At 51.5% G+C, this 25,051-nt stretch overlaps 22 non-coding genes across 22 annotated transcripts; 15 read left to right on the forward strand and 7 right to left on the reverse strand.

Annotated features, from left to right (window-relative positions):
- The first annotated feature begins 43 nt into the window (after positions 1-43).
- On the forward strand, positions 44-115 carry TRNAE-UUC (transfer RNA glutamic acid (anticodon UUC)). Its single transcript has one exon. It is a non-coding gene; the product is annotated as a tRNA-Glu (tRNA).
- A 9,451-nt stretch (positions 116-9,566) lies between these two features.
- TRNAE-CUC (transfer RNA glutamic acid (anticodon CUC)) lies at positions 9,567-9,638 on the forward strand. Its single transcript has one exon. It is a non-coding gene; the product is annotated as a tRNA-Glu (tRNA).
- Positions 9,639-10,732: 1,094 nt separating this feature from the next.
- TRNAL-UAA (transfer RNA leucine (anticodon UAA)) lies at positions 10,733-10,815 on the reverse strand. The gene has a single exon. It is a non-coding gene; the product is annotated as a tRNA-Leu (tRNA).
- A 243-nt stretch (positions 10,816-11,058) lies between these two features.
- On the forward strand, positions 11,059-11,130 carry TRNAE-UUC (transfer RNA glutamic acid (anticodon UUC)). The gene has a single exon. It is a non-coding gene; the product is annotated as a tRNA-Glu (tRNA).
- Positions 11,131-12,897: 1,767 nt separating this feature from the next.
- On the reverse strand, positions 12,898-12,980 carry TRNAL-UAA (transfer RNA leucine (anticodon UAA)). Its single transcript has one exon. It is a non-coding gene; the product is annotated as a tRNA-Leu (tRNA).
- Positions 12,981-13,223: 243 nt separating this feature from the next.
- TRNAE-UUC (transfer RNA glutamic acid (anticodon UUC)) lies at positions 13,224-13,295 on the forward strand. The gene has a single exon. It is a non-coding gene; the product is annotated as a tRNA-Glu (tRNA).
- Positions 13,296-13,913: 618 nt separating this feature from the next.
- On the forward strand, positions 13,914-13,985 carry TRNAE-CUC (transfer RNA glutamic acid (anticodon CUC)). Its single transcript has one exon. It is a non-coding gene; the product is annotated as a tRNA-Glu (tRNA).
- A 1,082-nt stretch (positions 13,986-15,067) lies between these two features.
- On the reverse strand, positions 15,068-15,150 carry TRNAL-UAA (transfer RNA leucine (anticodon UAA)). The gene has a single exon. It is a non-coding gene; the product is annotated as a tRNA-Leu (tRNA).
- Positions 15,151-15,393: 243 nt separating this feature from the next.
- Positions 15,394-15,465, forward strand: TRNAE-UUC (transfer RNA glutamic acid (anticodon UUC)). The gene has a single exon. It is a non-coding gene; the product is annotated as a tRNA-Glu (tRNA).
- Positions 15,466-16,083: 618 nt separating this feature from the next.
- TRNAE-CUC (transfer RNA glutamic acid (anticodon CUC)) lies at positions 16,084-16,155 on the forward strand. Its single transcript has one exon. It is a non-coding gene; the product is annotated as a tRNA-Glu (tRNA).
- Positions 16,156-17,237: 1,082 nt separating this feature from the next.
- Positions 17,238-17,320, reverse strand: TRNAL-UAA (transfer RNA leucine (anticodon UAA)). Its single transcript has one exon. It is a non-coding gene; the product is annotated as a tRNA-Leu (tRNA).
- A 243-nt stretch (positions 17,321-17,563) lies between these two features.
- On the forward strand, positions 17,564-17,635 carry TRNAE-UUC (transfer RNA glutamic acid (anticodon UUC)). The gene has a single exon. It is a non-coding gene; the product is annotated as a tRNA-Glu (tRNA).
- Positions 17,636-18,253: 618 nt separating this feature from the next.
- On the forward strand, positions 18,254-18,325 carry TRNAE-CUC (transfer RNA glutamic acid (anticodon CUC)). Its single transcript has one exon. It is a non-coding gene; the product is annotated as a tRNA-Glu (tRNA).
- Positions 18,326-19,407: 1,082 nt separating this feature from the next.
- On the reverse strand, positions 19,408-19,490 carry TRNAL-UAA (transfer RNA leucine (anticodon UAA)). The gene has a single exon. It is a non-coding gene; the product is annotated as a tRNA-Leu (tRNA).
- Positions 19,491-19,733: 243 nt separating this feature from the next.
- On the forward strand, positions 19,734-19,805 carry TRNAE-UUC (transfer RNA glutamic acid (anticodon UUC)). The gene has a single exon. It is a non-coding gene; the product is annotated as a tRNA-Glu (tRNA).
- A 618-nt stretch (positions 19,806-20,423) lies between these two features.
- TRNAE-CUC (transfer RNA glutamic acid (anticodon CUC)) lies at positions 20,424-20,495 on the forward strand. The gene has a single exon. It is a non-coding gene; the product is annotated as a tRNA-Glu (tRNA).
- Positions 20,496-21,577: 1,082 nt separating this feature from the next.
- On the reverse strand, positions 21,578-21,660 carry TRNAL-UAA (transfer RNA leucine (anticodon UAA)). The gene has a single exon. It is a non-coding gene; the product is annotated as a tRNA-Leu (tRNA).
- Positions 21,661-21,903: 243 nt separating this feature from the next.
- On the forward strand, positions 21,904-21,975 carry TRNAE-UUC (transfer RNA glutamic acid (anticodon UUC)). Its single transcript has one exon. It is a non-coding gene; the product is annotated as a tRNA-Glu (tRNA).
- Positions 21,976-22,593: 618 nt separating this feature from the next.
- On the forward strand, positions 22,594-22,665 carry TRNAE-CUC (transfer RNA glutamic acid (anticodon CUC)). The gene has a single exon. It is a non-coding gene; the product is annotated as a tRNA-Glu (tRNA).
- A 1,082-nt stretch (positions 22,666-23,747) lies between these two features.
- On the reverse strand, positions 23,748-23,830 carry TRNAL-UAA (transfer RNA leucine (anticodon UAA)). Its single transcript has one exon. It is a non-coding gene; the product is annotated as a tRNA-Leu (tRNA).
- Positions 23,831-24,073: 243 nt separating this feature from the next.
- TRNAE-UUC (transfer RNA glutamic acid (anticodon UUC)) lies at positions 24,074-24,145 on the forward strand. Its single transcript has one exon. It is a non-coding gene; the product is annotated as a tRNA-Glu (tRNA).
- A 618-nt stretch (positions 24,146-24,763) lies between these two features.
- TRNAE-CUC (transfer RNA glutamic acid (anticodon CUC)) lies at positions 24,764-24,835 on the forward strand. Its single transcript has one exon. It is a non-coding gene; the product is annotated as a tRNA-Glu (tRNA).
- The last annotated feature ends 216 nt before the right edge of the window (positions 24,836-25,051 follow it).

Here is a 25,051-nt window from a genome sequence, read left to right on the forward strand (position 1 = left end):
CACAATAAGGGGGTGAGCAAGGCAGGCACACTAGAGCATCTACTCCCTGGTGGTCTAGTGGCTAGGATTTGGCGCTTTCACCGCTGCGGCCCGGGTTCGATTCCCGGTCAGGGAAGATCCCTCTAAAGCATAGATTGCTTAATTTGTCTGTGTATCTTTTTTAAAAGAAGGTCTTTAAAAAGGCACCCCTCCCAATAGATGAAAGCGGAGGAATGGGGCTTGTTCTCCTGTGCCCCAGGTTGCTTTGCCCCCATTGACCTAAGCCACCTTTGTGCGCACGCAGTCCCCCACCCAGTCAGGTGCTCTATGTTGGCGTGAAGTGCAGTACCAGCTCAACAGAAAGGTAAATTGCTGGAAAACCCTGCTGTGATGCATACATCTACTTTGGAGCACTCTTCTCCTTTGCACTCTTGAATCGCTTAAGCGCAATGTATTCTTCCAGCAAGCTGAATAACGAGATAGGTGAGAGAAGGTGTACCAGCTGTCTGTGCGCCATCAGCAGCCACTAGGTGTCCCTCTTGTGTTTTCCCGGGGATCCTGATTGTGCAGGAATTCATCGGTTCAGTAGCAAGGGGGAGAGGATGGCCTGTGCCTGGAAGTGACAGGCAGTCTGGTGGCATCATGAGTGTGAGAAGTTGGCCTGGTATATAATGCTCACTAATTCTAGTGATCACTTTGTACCATGCCAAGCAACCCTTATGATGATTGGTTGTAATTCAACCTTGTAGACCAGTTATCCTAATGGTAACGTGGACAAAGCAGTCTTAGGCTAAACTCTGAAAGGCATGTGAAGCCAGCTGTTATACCATACACAACCCCCTTGAATACCAAATGAAAGGGACACCACACAGATATATATTGAAAATATATATTGATTTATTAACTATTAAAATCCCCTGGACTCTTTATGAGCACAGAAGCACAAGCGTTAAATCACAAGACAGTTTAAAATACACAAAAGTTGCACAATATGGATGAGCCCTAGGGGCCACCTAAACCATATACTAAGAAAGTGGTATAAGAGATACCAAGAGGAAAGTGAAGAGGCCTAGGGCCTTGGGAATCGCTGGAGCTATTCGAGACTGGCAATGACTAAGTCGGGAAAGGCCCACGGGACTCGGGTGCAGTGTTCAAAGTGCACGCACTTTCCAATGCAAAGTCTATGGTGCTTAAAAAGTACAAAGTTAGTTTATGGGCACTTCCGCTGAACCTAGAGGAACAAAACTTAAGACACAGACCCTAGAGGTGTGTACCAGTGTAGGGACACCGGCTTTGCAATGTTACCTCACCCACAGGAAGTGGGTGCACAGGGTCGAAGTGGCGTTGGGTTTTGACACGCAGGTTCTTGGCGCTTGAAGCTGAAGATGCTGCAGGCGATGTGAAGGAGAAGTGTCCGGTGGATCCAAGGGTGGATCTGAAGTGGTGAAGACCTGAAAGCAGAGGGGACAATGTTCAAAGTCACTGACCAGTGACCACCGTGGAACCAGATTGGAACCAGGCAAAGTCGGGTGCAAACAGGTGATGAGGTGTTGCTTCTCTCTACAGCCACATGGACACGAAGAGGTCAAGGACGTCCAGGAGTCAATCACGAGCTGTCCCTTAAAGGCTCTAGCTGATGGCGGTGTCGGCAACTCGATTGAAGCAAACAAGCCTTGGCTAATGCAAGCCACGGGGAAAGTGAAAAAGGCTTATTACTCAGACCAGCAAGGTCAGAGCGGGTACTCCTTTCTACAGAAGCGAGGGCAGGTCTGGAGCAACCAGACCCACAGTGTAAATCGTAGGTTTCGTCGCCAAGATGGCCGCTGACCACGTGACAAGCGGCCGGGATGGCGAGTCGAGTGGCAAGAAGCAAAAGGGCCCCACGCAGATCGTGGAGATGCTGGAGGGCTGATCTTTGGTGCAAATGCTGCTCAGTTGTGGGGCTTCCCAAACCCTAAAGCACAGAGTCGAGGGTGCCTCGGGTGCTGCGCAGTCAGCGTCTCGGGGGTCTTTCAAGATGGCCGCTCCCACGTCTCTCGGTGCCTCCACGGGTCCCTTCTTTGCAGGGACTGTGGATCGAGCTGGGAGAAGTCTGGGAAGCTGTGTCTTGTCAGGCTCTGCACTCGGGCTCCGGCGGGAGGCGGCGGCAAAGCAGACGTCGAGGCGCTGGGTGATGCCTGTGTTCACAGGGTGGCCCCTCCTAGGCCACTAGGGAGATTCTCTTCAGTCTTCTGTGCAGCAGAATGTCGAAGTCCAGTCTTCTTCTTGTTTAAAGTTGATTTCAGGATGATCTGCTGTGCAATGGCACTGCTCCCTCTCTTATTCCCATCTGAGGGGTGGATCTCCTGCTAGGTCCCTCCCCTATGGGTGGGACCAGGAAGGGGGGTGGTTTCACCCCCTCTCCTTTGTCCAGCTCCTCGCCAGGAATGGGGCTGGAAAGCCCCAGAACCGGTTTGGGCTGGCTTATGCACAGGGACACCTTGTGTGCCCCAGGCATGTCTCAATCTATTCAGCCCTGTCCTACCCAATACACAAAACCCTGTCTGGGGTGGTACTCGCACCTCCCCAGGCAGGAAACCCTTTGTCCAGGCCCTCCTCGCTGGAAGGACTCCCAGCAGCAGGAGGTCAGACATGTGTCTGTGGTGGCAGCATCCATTTTGTGATGCTGAGGCTCTGTTTAACTTTAACCAGGGTTAAGGCTACACACATGTCGTGTCCCTCTAGAAGGGTGGAATGCTATCCCCGTCGCCAGAACTGGCGAGGGGATAGTATTCCAATTCGTATGACACCTTACTCGACATGTTTTGATAAAGCCAAACCAAAGATAGCATTTAACCGCAAGGATTATAATGCACTTAAGAGTATATGGTATGGCAATATCCCGGAACAGCTTAGGGAGTGGTTCCCGACAGCTGCAGACAGGCTCAGCTCATGCTAGAGCACCATCTCACATATTTCCAAGCACTCTGCCTCCAGGATTGATGAGGCCTTCCATAGGAGTGGCTGATAGGAACATATGTGTCCAGTTTAGGGTTAGGCACAGACATACTGCACCTAAGTAAGAGGTGATTACACCAACTTACCCCAGCTGAGTGATCAGCCAGTTGTGTCAAATATGGAGGCCAGGCCAGGGGTGGCACAATACATGCTGCAGCCCCTGGCAGGCCTTGGCTACACCTATGCCCTGGGTACCTATGGTACACTGTTTCAGGGGCCTATAAGGTGAACCAATTCCAATTGTGTTATGCACCTAAGGTACATGGAGTCCATTTTAAGGAGAGAGCAATCAGCCTGGGGCCCTGAATAGCAGGATCCCAGGCCAACTAAGTCAAAAACCAGCTAAACACCAGGCAAAAAGTTTGGGGGTAACCATAGTCAGATATCCACCTTCCTACATAACCCCCCCCAAACGAAAGGAGATAAGGCTATCCTTGACCAGGTAAGCCTATATTGCCTAAGTGAACATATAAGGAAGTACCAGCTCTGGCTTGGTAACCCCCTGTCTCATGGTCCACTAAGCAATCCCTCACCCTAAGGGTATCGGAGGGTCTCCACCATAGGGAATCTCTACCTGTGGTGTGTCTTTGCAAAGTCAAAGGCTGGTGTTGAGATGGAGTACTGAAGTGAGTTTCCTCTGTAGGGCTCAGCTTCCTCCAATCACTCTCCACCATGTGTGCCTTTCTTTCTCTGACTGAGTTGCACTGTGCTCTCAGGGTCAACCTCTGGTTACCTAAAGCTGGAGGCTGGGTCCCTCTGTTTGGCTTACTGGAGGGACAGGTCAGGTTTGGGCCCTTAGGGTCCCAGGTTTGGCTGTGCCCAACAATATCCATCTGGGGGAGGTCCCTAACTACTTTTAAGGGGGATCCCTCAGGAGTTTTTAAAGCTTGCACCTCACTAGGGCTACTAGTTTCGGTGCCCCTAATCTGCTGATGGGGGTGCTTTATTTGACAGGGGGCCCTTTGGGTCTCACTGTCCTTCTTGTCCTCTGCAGCCCTGGGCTGAGTAAGGCAAGGTAGAGAGGGGCAGGTTACCTGCTCCAGACTGGGTCCCACCTGAGAAGGGTCCACTGCCATCAGAGGCTCTGTTAGGCCAGGCCTAACAACCTCTGGGACAGTTCCTTCATCAGGGGTAAGATCAGTTCCCTGAGGAGGCTGATCCTTTCCTAAAGTCTGGTGGGAGGGAGATTTCTCTTCCTCCTCAATGCTCTCTGTTTGGGTGGAGTGATCCATCATTTCAGGCTTCACTACCCATGTATCAGTTTGAGTTTGGGCTGTGGCCATCACAGCCCCACCAACCTTTTCAGGAGGAGACTCAGTTTGGGTATGGGCTGTTATCAGTACAGCCCTGCTACTCTCTTCAGGAGGGAAGTTATCTAAAGATGGGGCTGAGGTTTGCTCAGCCCTCCCAACCTTTTCAGGAAGGACATCTTGAATTGGGGCTGTAGCCATTACAGCCCCACTAACCTTTCCATGGAGATTTACCATTCTAGAATGGGTTTGCTGTTCAACCTCAGCCCAGGCTGAGATTTCCAAATCATTACCCAGTAGGCAATCTACAGGCAAGTTTGCTGACACTGCCACTCTCTTTGGGCCAGTGACACCTCCCCAGCTAAGATTGACTACTGCCATGGGATGCTTGGATTCTATGCCATCAATGTTTGTCACCTGATATTTGGCATCAGGTAAAAGTTGCCTTGAGGGGACTAGACATTCAGCCACCATGGTGATGCTAGCCCCTGTGTCTCTGAAGGCCTCAACTTTCAAGCCATTGATGAGGGGCTCCTGTCTATACTTGCTCAAAGTGTTTGGGCAAGCTGTGAAATTGGCAAACCCCATGCCAGTCTCATAGACAAGAGTATCTGAGTTAGGGGACCTGGATAGGCCAGAGTCCACCTGTCCTCCAAAAGTAAACCCACCCAAATTCTTGGGGGTGCTCCCACCACCTGGGGGACCACTGCTAACAGTGACAGGAGGTGTTGGAGCCTTACCTGGAGGTATATTCTCCTTATTGCCATTCTTGGGACAACAGCTATCTGTTTTGTAATGCCCCACCTGTTTACAGGTATGACAATAAGGCTTTTTCTGGGATGTAGAAGTGTCTTGGGACCCACCCCCATTCTTGGAGTTTTGGGGCCCTGGGGAAGTCTTTTCCTTACTTTTATCCCCACCCTTCTCTTGAGGCTTGGTAGTCTCTTTCTTTTGGTCACCACCCTGGTTCTTAGGCCTGATCCTGGTTCTGACCCATTTGTCTGCCCTCCTACCCAATTCTTGTGGGGAGGTCAGATCAGAGTCAACCAGGTGCTGATGTAGAAGCTGATTTTGACAATTACTTAAGATTTGCTCTCTCATAATTAAATTATACAATCCTGTATAGTCAGTAACCTTACTTCCCAGCAACCAGCCCTCCAGAGCCTTAGTGGCACACTCAACACATTCAGACCAGTCCTGAGTCTGTGTCTTCTGGGTGTCTCTGAACATTAACCTGTACTGTTCAGTGGTTAAGCCTAACCCATCAATCAGAGCACTCTTCAGGACCATGTAGTTTCTAGAATCCTCATCACTAACTGTGAGGAGTCTGTCTCTGCCTCTACCTTCAAAGGAGAGCCACAAGATTGCTGCCCACTGCTCCTGAGGGATCTGCTGTACCATGCAGGCTCTCTCAAGTGCAGTCATCCATTTGTGGATATCATCCCCAGCTTTGTAGGGGGGCACAATCTTACTCAGGTTTCTTGTATCAAAGGACCTGTCGTTATCCTTCTGGATATTGCTGCCACCAGTGGATCCTAATCCACTCTCTCTAGGCTGTCTTGCTCTAGCAAGTTTCTCCTTGGCCAGGGCAACCTCTAACTCTTGCCTCTGGATCCTAAGCTCAGCCTCTCTCATCTTGGCCTCATGTTCCCTTCTCTGAGGGCTAGTCATCTCCTTTCTGGAGTGACCATGAGAGCCTCTAGAGACATGGGAGGTATTGGATTCACCTGAGTGATGCCTCCTCCTCCTATGGCCCTGGTTAAGTCCACCTGGGGGTCTGAATGGGTTGTTACCTGATTCATTCCCAAGTTGACTTAAGTTAGCCTGGTTCAGTCTACTGACCAGCACCTGACTATTTCTGTCATCATCTGACTCACTGCTTTCCACCTCCTCCTCCTCTTCTTCTTCCTCTACATCTACTTGAAGAGCTCCAGTGGTGGAGGCTTCCTCATCTACCAGGATGATAGGGGCAGGGGTGTCTACAGTGTCATCCTCTGAAGGATGGCCTCCTTCAGCATCCCCTGTGGGGTTTGCTTTAGAGGTCTTTAGAGCCTCAGACTGATCCAAGAGCTCTCTTAGGTGGTCTGTAGTAGGGGAAGGCCCTGTCTTCAGACCCCTTAAGACACAAAGCTGTCTTAATTCCTTAAAGGGAAAAATAGCAAACTGGGATGGTGCCCTTGGAGGGTCACTCTCAACAGGAGTAAGTCCACTGGACCCCTCTGTTCCAGACATTGCTCTAGTGTGGGTGGATGTGTTGCAATCTACCTACACTGGTGTTTACCTACTAAACCTATCTAGTAGGTGTAGCTAGGGTGTGCTACTCCCTTTGCTCTACAACAACTAAGTTCAGTAGAACTTATGTATACTAGTCTTGTTTTATATGTACCTAGCAGGTACCTGTATGATCTTTCAAATGATAATCTCAAAGATTGCAATGGTAAAACAAGAGCAAGCTCAGATCCCAATCCGCTGCTCACCAATGTGAGAAGTTGGCCTGGTATATAATGCTCACTAATTCTAGTGATCACTTTGTACCATGCCAAGCAACCCTTATGATGATTGGTTGTAATTCAACCTTGTAGACCAGTTATCCTAATGGTAACGTGGACAAAGCAGTCTTAGGCTAAACTCTGAAAGGCATGTGAAGCCAGCTGTTATACCATACACAACCCCCTTGAATACCAAATGAAAGGGACACCACACAGATATATATTGAAAATATATATTGATTTATTAACTATTAAAATCCCCTGGACTCTTTATGAGCACAGAAGCACAAGCGTTAAATCACAAGACAGTTTAAAATACACAAAAGTTGCACAATATGGATGAGCCCTAGGGGCCACCTAAACCATATACTAAGAAAGTGGTATAAGAGATACCAAGAGGAAAGTGAAGAGGCCTAGGGCCTTGGGAATCGCTGGAGCTATTCGAGACTGGCAATGACTAAGTCGGGAAAGGCCCACGGGACTCGGGTGCAGTGTTCAAAGTGCACGCACTTTCCAATGCAAAGTCTATGGTGCTTAAAAAGTACAAAGTTAGTTTAAGGGCACTTCCGCTGAACCTAGAGGAACAAAACTTAAGACACAGACCCTAGAGGTGTGTACCAGTGTAGGGACACCGGCTTTGCAATGTTACCTCACCCACAGGAAGTGGGTGCACAGGGTCGAAGTGGCGTTGGGTTTTGACACGCAGGTTCTTGGCGCTTGAAGCTGAAGATGCTGCAGGCGATGTGAAGGAGAAGTGTCCAGTGGATCCAAGGGTGGATCTGAAGTGGTGAAGACCTGAAAACAGAGGGGACAATGTTCAAAGTCACTGACCAGTGACCACCGTGGAACCAGATTGGAACCAGGCAAAGTCGGGTGCAAACAGGTGATGAGGTGTTGCTTCTCTCTGCAGCCACATGGACACGAAGAGGTCAAGGACGTCCAGGAGTCAATCACGAGCTGTCCCTTAAAGGCTCTAGCTGATGGCGGTGTCGGCAACTCGATTGAAGCAAACAAGCCTTGGCTAATGCAAGCCACGGGGAAAGTGAAAAAGGCTTATTACTCGGACCAGCAAGGTCAGAGCGGGTACTCCTTTCTACAGAAGCGAGGGCAAGTCTGGGGCAACCAGACCCACAGTGTAATTCGTAGGTTTCGTCGCCAAGATGGCCGCTGACCACGTGACAAGCGGCCGGGATGGCGAGTCGAGTGGCAAGAAGCAAAAGGGCCCCACGCAGATCGTGGAGATGCTGGAGGGCTGATCTTTGGTGCAAATGCTGCTCAGTTGTGGGGCTTCCCAAACCCCAAAGCACAAAGTCGAGGGTGCCTCGGGTGCTGCGCAGTCAGCGTCTCGGGGGTCTTTCAAGATGGCCGCTCCCACGTCTCTCGGTGCCTCCACGGGTCCCTTCTTTGCAGGGACTGTGGATCGGGCTGGGAGAAGTCTGGGAAGCTGTGTCTTGTCAGGCTCTGCACTCGGGCTCCGGCGGGAGGCGGCGGCAAAGCAGACGTCGAGGCGCTGGGTGATGCCTGTGTTCACAGGGTGGCCCCTCCTAGGCCACTAGGGAGATTCTCTTCAGTCTTCTGTGCAGCAGAATGTCGAAGTCCAGTCTTCTTCTTGTTTAAAGTTGATTTCAGGATGATCTGCTGTGCAATGGCACTGCTCCCTCTCTTATTCCCATCTGAGGGGTGGATCTCCTGCTAGGTCCCTCCCCTATGGGTGGGACCAGGAAGGGGGGTGGTTACACCCCCTCTCCTTTGTCCAGCTCCTCGCCAGGAATGGGGCTGGAAAGCCCCAGAACCGGTTTGGGCTGGCTTATGCACAGGGACACCTTGTGTGCCCCAGGCATGTCTCAATCTATTCAGCCCTGTCCTACCCAATACACAAAACCCTGTCTGGGGTGGTACTCGCACCTCCCCAGGCAGGAAACCCTTTGTCCAGGCCCTCCTCGCTGGAAGGACTCCCAGCAGCAGGAGGTCAGACATGTGTCTGTGGTGGCAGCATCCATTTTGTGATGCTGAGGCTCTGTTTAACTTTAACCAGGGTTAAGGCTACACACATGTCGTGTCCCTCTAGAAGGGTGGAATGCTATCCCCGTCGCCAGAACTGGCGAGGGGATAGTATTCCAATTCGTATGACACCTTACTCGACATGTTTTGATAAAGCCAAACCAAAGATAGCATTTAACCGCGAGGATTATAATGCACTTAAGAGTATATGGTATGGCAATATCCCGGAACAGCTTAGGGAGTGGTTCCCGACAGCTGCAGACAGGCTCAGCTCATGCTAGAGCACCATCTCACATATTTCCAAGCACTCTGCCTCCAGGATTGATGAGGCCTTCCATAGGAGTGGCTGATAGGAACATATGTGTCCAGTTAGGGTTAGGCACAGACATACTGCACCTAAGTAAGAGGTGATTACACCAACTTACCCCAGCTGAGTGATCAGCCAGTTGTGTCAAATATGGAGGCCAGGCCAGGGGTGGCACAATACATGCTGCAGCCCCTGGCAGGCCTTGGCTACACCTATGCCCTGGGTACCTATGGTACACTGTTACAGGGGCTTATAAGGTGAACCAATTCCAATTGTGTTATGCACCTAAGGTACATGGAGTCCATTTTAAGGAGAGAGCAATCAGCCTGGGGCCCTGAATAGCAGGATCCCAGGCCAACTAAGTCAAAAACCAGCTAAACACCAGGCAAAAAGTTTGGGGGTAACCATAGTCAGATATCCACCTTCCTACAATGAGGATTAAGTTCCGATTCATATTTGCTGTAGAATAAAATATGTTTTCAGCCCCCATGAGCTTTGTCACTCGGAGAGCAGTGTATGAACTTTTGCTGCACGGCTCTGGGCTCCCTGGTGGTCTAGTGGTTAGGATTCGGCGCTCTCACCGCCGCGGCCCGGGTTCGATTCACGGTCAGGGAAAAGTCCCTCTTCTGACCTTGAAAGCTTTTCCTTCCAGTAGGTCAGGGCTTCTCAAAATGAAGTTGCTTTTCTGACTCACAATTTGCCTAGCATGACGCAGTATCGCTCAAAATATGATTTTCGCAAGGTTCCTTTAGAGCTGCTTCCCATGGTGGGAGGCAAGGCTCTTGAGCAAGTGAGATCCTGTATTCCGAGGCGCACTTCCTTTTGTAGGCTTCTGACCCCATGGCCTGTGGCAGGTAGTCCTCCTTTGACTGGGCCGCAGGCTTTGTCTCCAAATGGCGTCCTGGACCCACTGCAACCCACCTGTTTGCTAAAACGGAAGTCTGCCTCTGGGTAAGAAAAAGCTGAGCTGCACGTACGGAAAGCGGCAGAGGCCAGAGGCGGGGAGGGTGTGGCAAGGGCTGCCTGATTTGCATAGTGACCTGTTGCATCTTGGGAATGTACAGGCTTTGGAGCTTAACAGGTACTGCAGGTGTCTGCCTGGCCTGAGAGATGCCTGTCTGGTGCTCCCCTCAGGACACACAGGCCTTCCATTCGAGCATGGAGGGTGAGGGACATGGGTCACCCTCATATACAGGGGTGTGGGCATGGGCAGGATAGGTTGTGGGGGACCCGTCAGGGCATTGCCCGTTTGGAAGCCCGTTCGGAAGGCGAGAGGAGGCGGGGCAGGAAACTCTGCTCAATTTCTTTCCCAGAGGCCTGTGGAGAACCCTTTGCACGTTTGAGCCAGCCGGGCCTGCATCAGCAGATCCTGCTCCACTGGGAAGGGAGAGCCTGTAGGCGTAAATCAAAAAAAGGGGAGAAATCTGCAAATTCTAGTGGCAGACCCATGTTGCCCAGGAAGCAATCAGTTTCTCCTGCTCCCTATAGTGGAAAAAGACATAGGAGGTGTATTTCTCTAGGCAGGGGCTCTGTGTAGATGGCACTTCATTGCTCTGGGAAGCATCCATGCTGGTAGAAGAGTAGCAGCAGACTCCACACCTGAGGCTTGAATGGGGACCGTTGGGGAGGGGCAGTGGGAGGCCGAGGAGGGCGGAGGAAAATGCTTTTCAAAAGCATCTGCACGTTCCTACAAACCTGCTGAAAACCCATACCAGGAATGGGGCTCGAACCCATGCGGACAAACGTCCATTGGATCTTAAGTCCAACGCCTTAACCACTCGGCCACCCTGGTGAGACCCAAGGATTTACTTTCTTCAACTACCTTTTTATGCTTGCTGCTGTAGCACCAGCTGTCCAGCAAGAGGTGATTGCAGAGTTAAAAGGCTTTTGCAGGAGGTTAAAAGTAATTGCTTATAACAAACACACTGTGTGACACCTAACTTTCTCCCACTCGGACTTTACCGTTAATTTTTATATTGGAGTTAGCTTAGTCACAATAAGGGGGTGAGCAAGGCAGGCACACTAGAGCATCTACTCCCTGGTGGTCTAGTGGCTAGGATTCGGCGCTTTCACCGCTGCGGCCCGGGTTCGATTCCCGGTCAGGGAAGATCCCTCTAAAGCATAGATTGCTTAATTTGTCTGTGTATCTTTTTTAAAAGAAGGTCTTTAAAAAGGCACCCCTCCCAATAGATGAAAGCGGAGGAATGGGGCTTGTTCTCCTGTGCCCCAGGTTGCTTTGCCCCCATTGACCTAAGCCACCTTTGTGCGCACGCAGTCCCCCACCCAGTCAGGTGCTCTATGTTGGCGTGAAGTGCAGTACCAGCTCAACAGAAAGGTAAATTGCTGGAAAACCCTGCTGTGATGCATACATCTACTTTGGAGCACTCTTCTCCTTTGCACTCTTGAATCGCTTAAGCGCAATGTATTCTTCCAGCAAGCTGAATAACGAGATAGGTGAGAGAAGGTGTACCAGCTGTCTGTGCGCCATCAGCAGCCACTAGGTGTCCCTCTTGGGTTTTCCCGGGGATCCTGATTGTGCAGGAATTCATCGGTTCAGTAGCAAGGGGGAGAGGATGGCCTGTGCCTGGAAGTGACAGGCAGTCTGGTGGCATCATGAGGATTAAGTTCCGATTCATATTTGCTGTAGAATAAAATATTTTTTCAGCCCCCATGAGTTTTGTCACTCGGAGAGCAGTGTATGAACTTTTGCTGCACGGCTCTGGGCTCCCTGGTGGTCTAGTGGTTAGGATTCGGCGCTCTCACCGCCGCGGCCCGGGTTCGAGTCCCTCTTCTGACCTTGAAAGCTTTTCCTTCCCGTAGGTCAGGGCTTCTCAAAATGAAGTTGCTTTTCTGACTCACAATTTGCCTAGCATGACGCAGTATCGCTCAAAATATGATTTTCGCAAGGTTCCTTTAGAGCTGCTTCCCATGGTGGGAGGCAAGGCTCTTGAGCAAGTGAGATCCTGTATTCCGAGGCGCGCTTCCTTTTGTAGGCTTCTGACCCCATGGCCTGTGGCAGGTAGTCCTCCTTTGACTGGGCCGCAGGCTTTGTCTCCAAATGGCGTCCTGGACCCACTGCAACCCACCTGTTTGCTAAAACGGAAGTCTGCCTCTGGGTAAGAAAAAGCTGAGCTGCACGTACGGAAAGCGGCAGAGGCCAGAGGCGGGGAGGGTGTGGCAAGGGCTGCCTGATTTGCATAGTAACCTGTTGCATCTTGGGAATGTACAGGCTTTGGAGCTTAACAGGTTCTGCAGGTGTCTGCCTGGCCTGAGAGATGCCTGTCTGGTGCTCCCCTCAGGACACACAGGCCTTCCATTCGAGCATGGAGGGTGAGGGACATGGGTCACCCTCATATACAGGGGTGTGGGCATGGGCAGGATAGGTTGTGGGGGACCCGTCAGGGCATTGCCCGTTTGGAAGCCCGTTCGGAAGGCGAGAGGAGGCTGGGCAGGAAACTCTGCTCAATTTCTTTCCCAGAGGCCTGTGGAGAACCCTTTGCACGTTTGGGCCAGCCGGGCCTGCATCAGCAGATCCTGCTCCACTGGGAAGGGAGAGCCTGTAGGCGTAAATCAAAAAAAGGGGAGAAATCTGCAAATTCTAGTGGCAGACCCATGTTGCCCAGGAAGCAATCAGTTTCTCCTGCTCCCTATAGTGGAAAAAGACATAGGAGGTGTATTTCTCTAGGCAGGGGCTCTGTGTAGATGGCACTTCATTGCTCTGGGAAGCATCCATGCTGGTAGAAGAGTAGCAGCAGACTCCACACCTGAGGCTTGAATGGGGACCGTTGGGGAGGGGCAGTGGGAGGCCGAGGAGGGTGGAGGAAAATGCTTTTCAAAAGCATCTGCACGTTCCTACAAACCTGCTGAAAACCCATACCAGGAATGGGGCTCGAACCCATGCGGACAAACGTCCATTGGATCTTAAGTCCAACGCCTTAACCACTCGGCCACCCTGGTGAGACCCAAGGATTTACTTTCTTCAACTACCTTTTTATGCTTGCTGCTGTAGCACCAGCTGTCCAGCAAGAGGTGATTGCAGAGTTAAAAGGCTTTTGCAGGAGGTTAAAAGTAATTGCTTATAACAAACACACTGTGTGACACCTAACTTTCTCCCACTCGGACTTTACCGTTAATTTTTATATTGGAGTTAGCTTAGTCACAATAAGGGGGTGAGCAAGGCAGGCACACTAGAGCATCTACTCCCTGGTGGTCTAGTGGCTAGGATTCGGCGCTTTCACCGCCGCGGCCCGGGTTCGATTCCCGGTCAGGGAAGATCCCTCTAAAGCATAGATTGCTTAATTTGTCTGTGTATCTTTTTTAAAAGAAGGTCTTTAAAAAGGCACCCCTCCCAATAGATGAAAGCGGAGGAATGGGGCTTGTTCTCCTGTGCCCCAGGTTGCTTTGCCCCCATTGACCTAAGCCACCTTTGTGCGCACGCAGTCCCCCACCCAGTCAGGTGCTCTATGTTGGCGTGAAGTGCAGTACCAGCTCAACAGAAAGGTAAATTGCTGGAAAACCCTGCTGTGATGCATACATCTACTTTGGAGCACTCTTCTCCTTTGCACTCTTGAATCGCTTAAGCGCAATGTATTCTTCCAGCAAGCTGAATAACGAGATAGGTGAGAGAAGGTGTACCAGCTGTCTGTGCGCCATCAGCAGCCACTAGGTGTCCTTCTTGGGTTTTCCCGGGGATCCTGATTGTGCAGGAATTCATCGGTTCAGTAGCAAGGGGGAGAGGATGGCCTGTGCCTGGAAGTGACAGGCAGTCTGGTGGCATCATGAGGATTAAGTTCCGATTCATATTTGCTGTAGAATAAAATATGTTTTCAGCCCCCATGAGCTTTGTCACTCGGAGAGCAGTGTATGAACTTTTGCTGCACGGCTCTGGGCTCCCTGGTGGTCTAGTGGTTAGGATTCGGCGCTCTCACCGCCGCGGCCCGGGTTCGATTCCCGGTCAGGAAAAAGTCCCTCTTCTGACCTTGAAAGCTTTTCCTTCCCGTAGGTCAGGGCGTCTCAAAATGAAGTTGCTTTTCTGACTCACAATTTGCCTAGCATGACGCAGTATCGCTCAAAATATGATTTTCGCAAGGTTCCTTTAGAGCTGCTTCCCATGGTGGGAGGCAAGGCTCTTGAGCAAGTGAGATCCTGTATTCCGAGGCGCGCTTCCTTTTGTAGGCTTCTGACCCCATGGCCTGTGGCAGGTAGTCCTCCTTTGACTGGGCCGCAGGCTTTGTCTCCAAATGGTGTCCTGGACCCACTGCAACCCACCTGTTTGCTAAAACGGAAGTCTGCCTCTGGGTAAGAAAAAGCTGAGCTGCACGTACGGAAAGCGGCAGAGGCCAGAGGCGGGGAGGGTGTGGCAAGGGCTGCCTGATTTGCATAGTGACCTGTTGCATCTTGGGAATGTACAGGCTTTGGAGCTTAACAGGTACTGCAGGTGTCTGCCTGGCCTGAGAGATGCCTGTCTGGTGCTCCCCTCAGGACACACAGGCCTTCCATTCGAGCATGGAGGGTGAGGGACATGGGTCACCCTCATATACAGGGGTGTGGGCATGGGCAGGATAGGTTGTGGGGGACCCGTCAGGGCATTGCCCGTTCGGAAGGCGAGAGGAGGCGGGGCAGGAAACTTTGCTCAATTTCTTTCCCAGAGGCCTGTGGAGAACCCTTTGCACGTTTGAGCCAGCCGGGCCTGCATCAGCAGATCCTGCTCCACTGGGAAGGGAGAGCCTGTAGGCGTAAATCAAAAAAAGGGGAGAAATCTGCAAATTCTAGCGGCAGACCCATGTTGCCCAGGAAGCAATCAGTTTCTCCTACTCCCTATAGTGGAAAAAGACATAGGAGGTGTATTTCTCTAGGCAGGGGCTCTGTGTAGATGGCACTTCATTGCTCTGGGAAGCATCCATGCTGGTGGAAGAGTAGCAGCAGACTCCACACCTGAGGCTTGAATGGGGACCGTTGGGGAGGGGCAGTGGGAGGCCGAGGAAGGCGGAGGAAAATGCTTTTCAAAAGCATCTGCACGTTCCTACAAACCTGCTGAAAACCCATACCAGGAATGGGGCTCGAGCCCATGCGGACAAACGTCCATTGGATCTTAAGTCCAACGCCTTAACCACTCGGCCACCCTGGTGAGACCCAAGGATTTACTTTCTTCAACTCCCTTTTTATGCTTGCTGCTGTAGCACCAGCTGTCCAGCAAGAGGTGATTGCAGAGTTAAAAGGCTTTTGCAGGAGGTTAAAAGTAATTGCTTATAACAAACACACTGTGTGACAACTAACTTTCTCCCACTCGGACCTTACCGTTAATTTTTATATTGGAGTTAGCTTAGTCACAATAAGGGGGTGAGCAAGGCAGGCACGCTAGAGCATCTACTCCCTGGTGGTCTAGTGGCTAGGATTCGGCGCTTTCACCGCCGCGGCCCGGGTTCGATTCCCGGTCAGGGAAGATCCCTCTAAAGCATAGATTGCTTAATTTGTCTGTGTATCTTTTTTAAAAGAAGGTCTTTAAAAAGGCACCCCTCCCAATAGATGAAAGCGGAGGAATGGGGCTTGTTCTCCTGTGCCCCAGGTTGCTTTGCCCCCATTGACCTAAGCCACCTTTGTGCGCACGCAGTCCCCCACCCAGTCAGGTGCTCTATGTTGGCGTGAAGTGCAGTACCAGCTCAACAGAAAGGTAAATTGCTGGAAAACCCTGCTGTGATGCATACATCTACTTTGGAGCACTCTTCTCCTTTGCACTCTTGAATCGCTTAAGCGCAATGTATTCTTCCAGCAAGCTGAATAACGAGATAGGTGAGAGAAGGTGTACCAGCTGTCTGTGCGCCATCAGCAGCCACTAGGTGTCCCTCTTGTGTTTTCCCGGGGATCCTGATTGTGCAGGAATTCATCGGTTCAGTAGCAAGGGGGAGAGGATGGCCTGTGCCTGGAAGTGACAGGCAGGCTGGTGGCATCATGAGGATTAAGTTCCGATTCATATTTGCTGTAGAATAAAATATGTTTTCAGCCCCCATGAGCTTTGTCACTCGGAGAGCAGTGTATGAACTTTTGCTGCACGGCTCTGGGCTCCCTGGTGGTCTAGTGGTTAGGATTCCGCGCTCTCACCGCCGTGGCCCGGGTTCGATTCCCGGTCAGGGAAAAGTCCCTCTTCTGACCTTGAAAGCTTTTCCTTCCCGTAGGTCAGGGCGTCTCAAAATGAAGTTGCTTTTCTGACTCACAATTTGCCTAGCATGACGCAGTATCGCTCAAAATATGATTTTCGCAAGGTTCCTTTAGAGCTGCTTCCCATGGTGGGAGGCAAGGCTCTTGAGCAAGTGAGATCCTGTATTCCGAGGTGCGCTTCCTTTTGTAGGCTTCTGACCCCATGGCCTGTGGCAGGTAGTCCTCCTTTGACTGGGCCGCAGGCTTTGTCTCCAAATGGCGTCCTGGACCCACTGCAACCCACCTGTTTGCTAAAACGGAAGTCTGCCTCTGGGTAAGAAAAAGCTGAGCTGCACGTACGGAAAGCGGCAGAGGCCAGAGGCGGGGAGGGTGTGGCAAGGGCTGCCTGATTTGCATAGTGACCTGTTGCATCTTGGGAATGTACAGGCTTTGGAGCTTAACAGGTACTGCAGGTGTCTGCCTGGCCTGAGAGATGCCTGTCTGGTGCTCCCCTCAGGACACACAGGCCTTCCATTCGAGCATGGAGGGTGAGGGACATGGGTCACCCTCATATACAGGGGTGTGGGCATGGGCAGGATAGGTTGTGGGGGACCCGTCAGGGCATTGCCCGTTCGGAAGGCGAGAGGAGGCGGGGCAGGAAACTCTGCTCAATTTCTTTCCCAGAGGCCTGTGGAGAACCCTTTGCACGTTTGAGCCAGCCGGGCCTGCATCAGCAGATCCTGCTCCACTGGGAAGGGAGAGCCTGTAGACGTAAATCAAAAAAAGGGGAGAAATCTGCAAATTCTAGTGGCAGACCCATGTTGCCCAGGAAGCAATCAGTTTCTCCTGCTCCCTATAGTGGAAAAAGACATAGGAGGTGTATTTCTCTAGGCAGGGGCTCTGTGTAGATGGCACTTCATTGCTCTGGGAAGCATCCATGCTGGTAGAAGAGTAGCAGCAGACTCCACACCTGAGGCTTGAATGGGGACCGTTGGGGAGGGGCAGTGGGAGGCCGAGGAGGGCGGAGGAAAATGCTTTTCAAAAGCATCTGCACGTTCCTACAAACCTGCTGAAAACCCATACCAGGAATGGGGCTCGAACCCATGCGGACAAACGTCCATTGGATCTTAAGTCCAACGCCTTAACCACTCGGCCACCCTGGTGAGACCCAAGGATTTACTTTCTTCAACTACCTTTTTATGCTTGCTGCTGTAGCACCAGCTGTCCAGCAAGAGGTGATTGCAGAGTTAAAAGGCTTTTGCAGGAGGTTAAAAGTAATTGCTTATAACAAACACACTGTGTGACACCTAACTTTCTCCCACTCGGACTTTACCGTTAATTTTTATATTGGAGTTAGCTTAGTCACAATAAGGGGGTGAGCAAGGCAGGCACACTAGAGCATCTACTCCCTGGTGGTCTAGTGGCTAGGATTCGGCGCTTTCACCGCCGCGGCCCGGGTTCGATTCCCGGTCAGGGAAGATCCCTCTAAAGCATAGATTGCTTAATTTGTCTGTGTATCTTTTTTAAAAGAAGGTCTTTAAAAAGGCACCCCTCCCAATAGATGAAAGCGGAGGAATGGGGCTTGTTCTCCTGTGCCCCAGGTTGCTTTACCCCCATTGACCTAAGCCACCTTTGTGCGCACGCAGTCCCCCACCCAGTCAGGTGCTCTATGTTGGCGTGAAGTGCAGTACCAGCTCAACAGAAAGGTAAATTGCTGGAAAACCCTGCTGTGATGCATACATCTACTTTGGAGCACTCTTCTCCTTTGCACTCTTGAATGGCTTAAGCGCAATGTATTCTTCCAGCAAGCTGAATAACGAGATAGGTGAGAGAAGGTGTACCAGCTGTCTGTGCGCCATCAGCAGCCACTAGGTGTCCCTCTTGGGTTTTCCCGGGGATCCTGATTGTGCAGGAATTCATCGGTTCAGTAGCAAGGAGGAGAGGATGGCCTGTGCCTGGAAGTGACAGGCAGTCTGGTGGCATCATGAGGATTAAGTTCCGATTCATATTTGCTGTAGAATAAAATATGTTTTCAGCCCCCATGAGCTTTGTCACTCGGAGAGCAGTGTATGAACTTTTGCTGCACGGCTCTGGGCTCCCTGGTGGTCTAGTGGTTAGGATTCGGCGCTCTCACCGCCGCGGCCCGGGTTCGATTCCCGGTCAGGGAAAAGTCCCTCTTCTGACCTTGAAAGCTTTTCCTTCCCGTAGGTCAGGGCTTCTCAAAATGAAGTTGCTTTTCTGACTCACAATTTGCCTAGCATGACGCAGTATCGCTCAAAATATGATTTTCGCAAGGTTCCTTTAGAGCTGCTTCCCATGGTGGGAGGCAAGGCTCTTGAGCAAGTGAGATCCTGTATTCCGAGGCGCGCTTCCTTTTGTAGGCTTCTGACCCCATGGCCTGTGGCAGGTAGTCCTCCTTTGACTGGGCCGCAGGCTTTGTCTCCAAATGGCGTCCTGGACCCACTGCAACCCACCTGTTTGCTAAAACGGAAGTCTGCCTCTGGGTAAGAAAAAGCTGAGCTGCACGTACGGAAAGCGGCAGAGGCCAGAGGCGGGGAGGGTGTGGCAAGGGCTGCCTGATTTGCATAGTGACCTGTTGCATCTTGGGAATGTACAGGCTTTGGAGCTTAACAGGTACTGCAGGTGTCTGCCTGGCCTGAGAGATGCCTGTCTGGTGCTCCCCTCAGGACACACAGGCCTTCCATTCGAGCATGGAGGGTGAGGGACATGGGTCACCCTCATATACAGGGGTGTGGGCATGGGCAGGATAGGTTGTGGGGGACCCGTCAGGGCATTGCCCGTTCGGAAGGCGAGAGGAGGCGGGGCAGGAAACTCTGCTCAATTTCTTTCCCAGAGGCCTGTGGAGAACCCTTTGCACGTTTGAGCCAGCCGGGCCTGCATCAGCAGATCCTGCTCCACTGGGAAGGGAGAGCCTGTAGGCGTAAATCAAAAAAAGGGGAGAAATCTGCAAATTCTAGTGGCAGACCCATGTTGCCCAGGAAGCAATCAGTTTCTCCTGCTCCCTATAGTGGAAAAAGACATAGGAGGTGTATTTCTCTAGGCAGGGGCTCTGTGTAGATGGCACTTCATTGCTCTGGGAAGCATCCATGCTGGTAGAAGAGTAGCAGCAGACTCCACACCTGAGGCTTGAATGGGGACCGTTGGGGAGGGGCAGTGGGAGGCCGAGGAGGGCGGAGGAAAATGCTTTTCAAAAGCATCTGCACGTTCCTACAAACCTGCTGAAAACCCATACCAGGAATGGGGCTCGAACCCATGCGGACAAACGTCCATTGGATCTTAAGTCCAACGCCTTAACCACTCGGCCACCCTGGTGAGACCCAAGGATTTACTTTCTTCAACTACCTTTTTATGCTTGCTGCTGTAGCACCAGCTGTCCAGCAAGAGGTGATTGCAGAGTTAAAAGGCTTTTGCAGGAGGTTAAAAGTAATTGCTTATAACAAACACACTGTGTGACACCTAACTTTCTCCCACTCGGACTTTACCGTTAATTTTTATATTGGAGTTAGCTTAGTCACAATAAGGGGGTGAGCAAGGCAGGCACACTAGAGCATCTACTCCCTGGTGGTCTAGTGGCTAGGATTCGGCGCTTTCACCGCCGCGGCCCGGGTTCGATTCCCGGTCAGGGAAGATCCCTCTAAAGCATAGATTGCTTAATTTGTCTGTGTATCTTTTTTAAAAGAAGGTCTTTAAAAAGGCACCCCTCCCAATAGATGAAAGCGGAGGAATGGGGCTTGTTCTCCTGTGCCCCAGGTTGCTTTGCCCCCATTGACCTAAGCCACCTTTGTGCGCACGCAGTCCCCCACCCAGTCAGGTGCTCTATGTTGGCGTGAAGTGCAGTACCAGCTCAACAGAAAGGTAAATTGCTGGAAAACCCTGCTGTGATGCATACATCTACTTTGGAGCACTCTTCTCCTTTGCACTCTTGAATGGCTTAAGCGCAATGTATTCTTCCAGCAAGCTGAATAACGAGATAGGTGAGAGAAGGTGTACCAGCTGTCTGTGCGCCATCAGCAGCCACTAGGTGTCCCTCTTGGGTTTTCCCGGGGATCCTGATTGTGCAGGAATTCATCGGTTCAGTAGCAAGGGGGAGAGGATGGCCTGTGCCTGGAAGTGACAGGCAGTCTGGTGGCATCATGAGGATTAAGTTCCGATTCATATTTGCTGTAGAATAAAATATGTTTTCAGCCCCCATGAGCTTTGTCACTCGGAGAGAAGTGTATGAACTTTTGCTGCACGGCTCTGGGCTCCATGGTGGTCTAGTGGTTAGGATTCGGCGCTCTCACCGCCGCGGCCCGGGTTCGATTCCCGGTCAGGGAAAAGTCCCTCTTCTGACCTTGAAAGCTTTTCCTTCCCGTAGGTCAGGGCTTCTCAAAATGAAGTTGCTTTTCTGACTCACAATTTGCCTAGCATGACGCAGTATCGCTCAAAATATGATTTTCGCAAGGTTCCTTTAGAGCTGCTTCCCATGGTGGGAGGCAAGGCTCTTGAGCAAGTGAGATCCTGTATTCCGAGGCGCGCTTCCTTTTGTAGGCTTCTGACCCCATGGCCTGTGGCAGGTAGTCCTCCTTTGGCTGGGCTGCAGGCTTTGTCTCCAAATGGCGTCCTGGACCCACTGCAACCCACCTGTTTGCTAAAACGGAAGTCTGCCTCTGGGTAAGAAAAAGCTGAGCTGCACGTACGGAAAGCGGCAGAGGCCAGAGGCGGGGAGGGTGTGGCAAGGGCTGCCTGATTTGCATAGTGACCTGTTGCATCTTGGGAATGTACAGGCTTTGGAGCTTAACAGGTACTGCAGGTGTCTGCCTGGCCTGAGAGATGCCTGTCTGGTGCTCCCCTCAGGACACACAGGCCTTCCATTCGAGCATGGAGGGTGAGGGACATGGGTCACCCTCATATACAGGGGTGTGGGCATGGGCAGGATAGGTTGTGGGGGACCCGTCAGGGCATTGCCCGTTCGGAAGGCGAGAGGAGGCGGGGCAGGAAACTCTGCTCAATTTCTTTCCCAGAGGCCTGTGGAGAACCCTTTGCACGTTTGAGCCAGCCGGGCCTGCATCAGCAGATCCTGCTCCACTGGGAAGGGAGAGCCTGTAGGCGTAAATCAAAAAAAGGGGAGAAATCTGCAAATTCTAGTGGCAGACCCATGTTGCCCAGGAAGCAATCAGTTTCTCCTGCTCCCTATAGTGGAAAAAGACATAGGAGGTGTATTTCTCTAGGCAGGGGCTCTGTGTAGATGGCACTTCATTGCTCTGGGAAGCATCCATGCTGGTAGAAGAGTAGCAGCAGACTCCACACCTGAGGCTTGAATGGGGACCGTTGGGGAGGGGCAGTGGGAGGCCGAGGAGGGCGGAGGAAAATGCTTTTCAAAAGCATCTGCACGTTCCTACAAACCTGCTGAAAACCCATACCAGGAATGGGGCTCGAACCCATGCGGACAAACGTCCATTGGATCTTAAGTCCAACGCCTTAACCACTCGGCCACCCTGGTGAGACCCAAGGATTTACTTTCTTCAACTACCTTTTTATGCTTGCTGCTGTAGCACCAGCTGTCCAGCAAGAGGTTATTGCAGAGTTAAAAGGCTTTTGCAGGAGGTTAAAAGTAATTGCTTATAACAAACACACTGTGTGACACCTAACTTTCTCCCACTCGGACTTTACCGTTAATTTTTATATTGGAGTTAGCTTAGTCACAATAAGGGGGTGAGCAAGGCAGGCACACTAGAGCATCTACTCCCTGGTGGTCTAGTGGCTAGGATTCGGCGCTTTCACCGCCGCGGCCCGGGTTCGATTCCCGGTCAGGGAAGATCCCTCTAAAGCATAGATTGCTTAATTTGTCTGTGTATCTTTTTTAAAAGAAGGTCTTTAAAAAGGCACCCCTCCCAATAGATGAAAGCGGAGGAATGGGGCTTGTTCTCCTGTGCCCCAGGTTGCTTTGCCCCCATTGACCTAAGCCACCTTTGTGCGCACGCAGTCCCCCACCCAGTCAGGTGCTCTATGTTGGCGTGAAGTGCAGTACCAGCTCAACAGAAAGGTAAATTGCTGGAAAACCCTGCTGTGATGCATACATCTACTTTGGAGCACTCTTCTCCTTTGCACTCTTGAATGGCTTAAGCGCAATGTATTCTTCCAGCAAGCTGAATAACGAGATAGGTGAGAGAAGGTGTACCAGCTGTCTGTGCGCCATCAGCAGCCACTAGGTGTCCCTCTTGGGTTTTCCCGGGGATCCTGATTGTGCAGGAATTCATCGGTTCAGTAGCAAGGGGGAGAGGATGGCCTGTGCCTGGAAGTGACAGGCAGTCTGGTGGCATCATGAGGATTAAGTTCCGATTCATATTTGCTGTAGAATAAAATATGTTTTCAGCCCCCATGAGTTTTGTCACTCGGAGAGCAGTGTATGAACTTTTGCTGCACGGCTCTGGGCTCCCTGGTGATCTAGTGGTTAGGATTCGGCGCTCTCACCGCCGCGGCCCGGGTTCGATTCCCGGTCAGGGAAAAGTCCCTCTTCTGACCTTGAAAGCTTTTCCTTCCCGTAGGTCAGGGCTTCTCAAAATGAAGTTGCTTTTCTGACTCACAATTTGCCTAGCATGACGCAGTATCGCTCAAAATATGATTTTCGCAAGGTTCCTTTAGAGCTGCTTCCCATGGTGGGAGGCAAGGCTCTTGAGCAAGTGAGATCCTGTATTCCGAGGCGCGCTTCCTTTTGTAGGCTTCTGACCCCATGGCCTGTGGCAGGTAGTCCTCCTTTGACTGGGCCGCAGGCTTTGTCTCCAAATGGCGTCCTGGACCCACTGCAACCCACCTGTTTGCTAAAACGGAAGTCTGCCTCTGGGTAAGAAAAAGCTGAGCTGCACGTACGGAAAGCGGCAGAGGCCAGAGGCGGGGAGGGTGTGGCAAGGGCTGCCTGATTTGCATAGTGACCTGTTGCATCTTGGGAATGTACAGGCTTTGGAGCTTAACAGGTACTGCAGGTGTCTGCCTGGCCTGAGAGATGCCTGTCTGGTGCTCCCCTCAGGACACACAGGCCTTCCATTCGAGCATGGAGGGTGAGGGACATGGGTCACCCTCATATACAGGGGTGTGGGCATGGGCAGGATAGGTTGTGGGGGACCCGTCAGGGCATTGCCCGTTCGGAAGGCGAGAGGAGGCGGGGCAGGAAACTCTGCTCAATTTCTTTCCCAGAGGCCTGTGGAGAACCCTTTGCACGTTTGAGCCAGCCGGGCCTGCATCAGCAGATCCTGCTCCACTGGGAAGGGAGAGCCTGTAGGCGTAAATCAAAAAAAGGGGAGAAATCTGCAAATTCTAGTGGCAGACCCATGTTGCCCAGGAAGCAATCAGTTTCTCCTGCTCCCTATAGTGGAAAAAGACATAGGAGGTGTATTTCTCTAGGCAGGGGCTCTGTGTAGATGGCACTTCATTGCTCTGGGAAGCATCCATGCTGGTAGAAGAGTAGCAGCAGACTCCACACCTGAGGCTTGAATGGGGACCGTTGGGGAGGGGCAGTGGGAGGCCGAGGAGGGCGGAGGAAAATGCTTTTCAAAAGCATCTGCACGTTCCTACAAACCTGCTGAAAACCCATACCAGGAATGGGGCTCGAACCCATGCGGACAAACGTCCATTGGATCTTAAGTCCAACGCCTTAACCACTCGGCCACCCTGGTGAGACCCAAGGATTTACTTTCTTCAACTACCTTTTTATGCTTGCTGCTGTAGCACCAGCTGTCCAGCAAGAGGTGATTGCAGAGTTAAAAGGCTTTTGCAGGAGGTTAAAAGTAATTGCTTATAACAAACACACTGTGTGACACCTAACTTTCTCCCACTCGGACTTTACCGTTAATTTTTATATTGGAGTTAGCTTAGTCACAATAAGGGGGTGAGCAAGGCAGGCACGCTAGAGCATCTACTCCCTGGTGGTCTAGTGGCTAGGATTCGGCGCTTTCACCGCCGCGGCCCGGGTTCGATTCCCGGTCAGGGAAGATCCCTCTAAAGCATAGATTGCTTAATTTGTCTGTGTATCTTTTTTAAAAGAAGGTCTTTAAAAAGGCACCCCTCCCAATAGATGAAAGGGGAGGAATGGGGCTTGTTCTCCTGTGCCCCAGGTTGCTTTGCCCCCATTGACCTAAGCCACCTTTGTGCGCACGCAGTCCCCCACCCAGTCAGGTGCTCTATGTTGGCGTGAAGTGCAGTACCAGCTCAACAGAAAGGTAAATTGCTGGAAAACCCTGCTGTGATGCATACATCTACTTTGGAGCACTCTTCTCCTTTGCACTCTTGAATCGCTTAAGCGCAATGTATTCTTCCAGCAAGCTGAATAACGAGATAGGTGAGAGAAGGTGTACCAGCTGTCTGTGCGCCATCAGCAGCCACTAGGTGTCCCTCTTGGGTTTTCCCGGGGATCCTGATTGTGCAGGAATTCATCGGTTCAGTAGCAAGGGGGAGAGGATGGCCTGTGCCTGGAAGTGACAGGCAGTCTGGTGGCATCATGAGGATTAAGTTCCGATTCATATTTGCTGTAGAATAAAATATGTTTTCAGCCCCCATGAGCTTTGTCACTCGGAGAGCAGTGTATGAACTTTTGCTCCACAGCTCTGGGCTCCCTGGTGGTCTAGTGGTTAGGATTCGGCGCTCTCACCGCCGCGGCCCGGGTTCGATTCCCGGTCAGGGAAAAGTCCCTCTTCTGACCTTGAAAGCTTTTCCTTCCCGTAGGTCAGGGCGTCTCAAAATGAAGTTGCTTTTCTGACTCACAATTTGCCTAGCATGACGCAGTATCGCTCAAAATATGATTTTCGCAAGGTTCCTTTAGAGCTGCTTCCCATGGTGGGAGGCAAGGCTCTTGAGCAAGTGAGATCCTGTATTCCGAGGCGCGCTTCCTTTTGTAGGCT

The sequence above is a fragment of the Lissotriton vulgaris genome, chromosome 4_1, assembly GCF_964263255.1.
Source record: "Lissotriton vulgaris chromosome 4_1, aLisVul1.2, whole genome shotgun sequence".
NCBI classification, from domain to species: Eukaryota; Metazoa; Chordata; class Amphibia; order Caudata; family Salamandridae; genus Lissotriton; species Lissotriton vulgaris.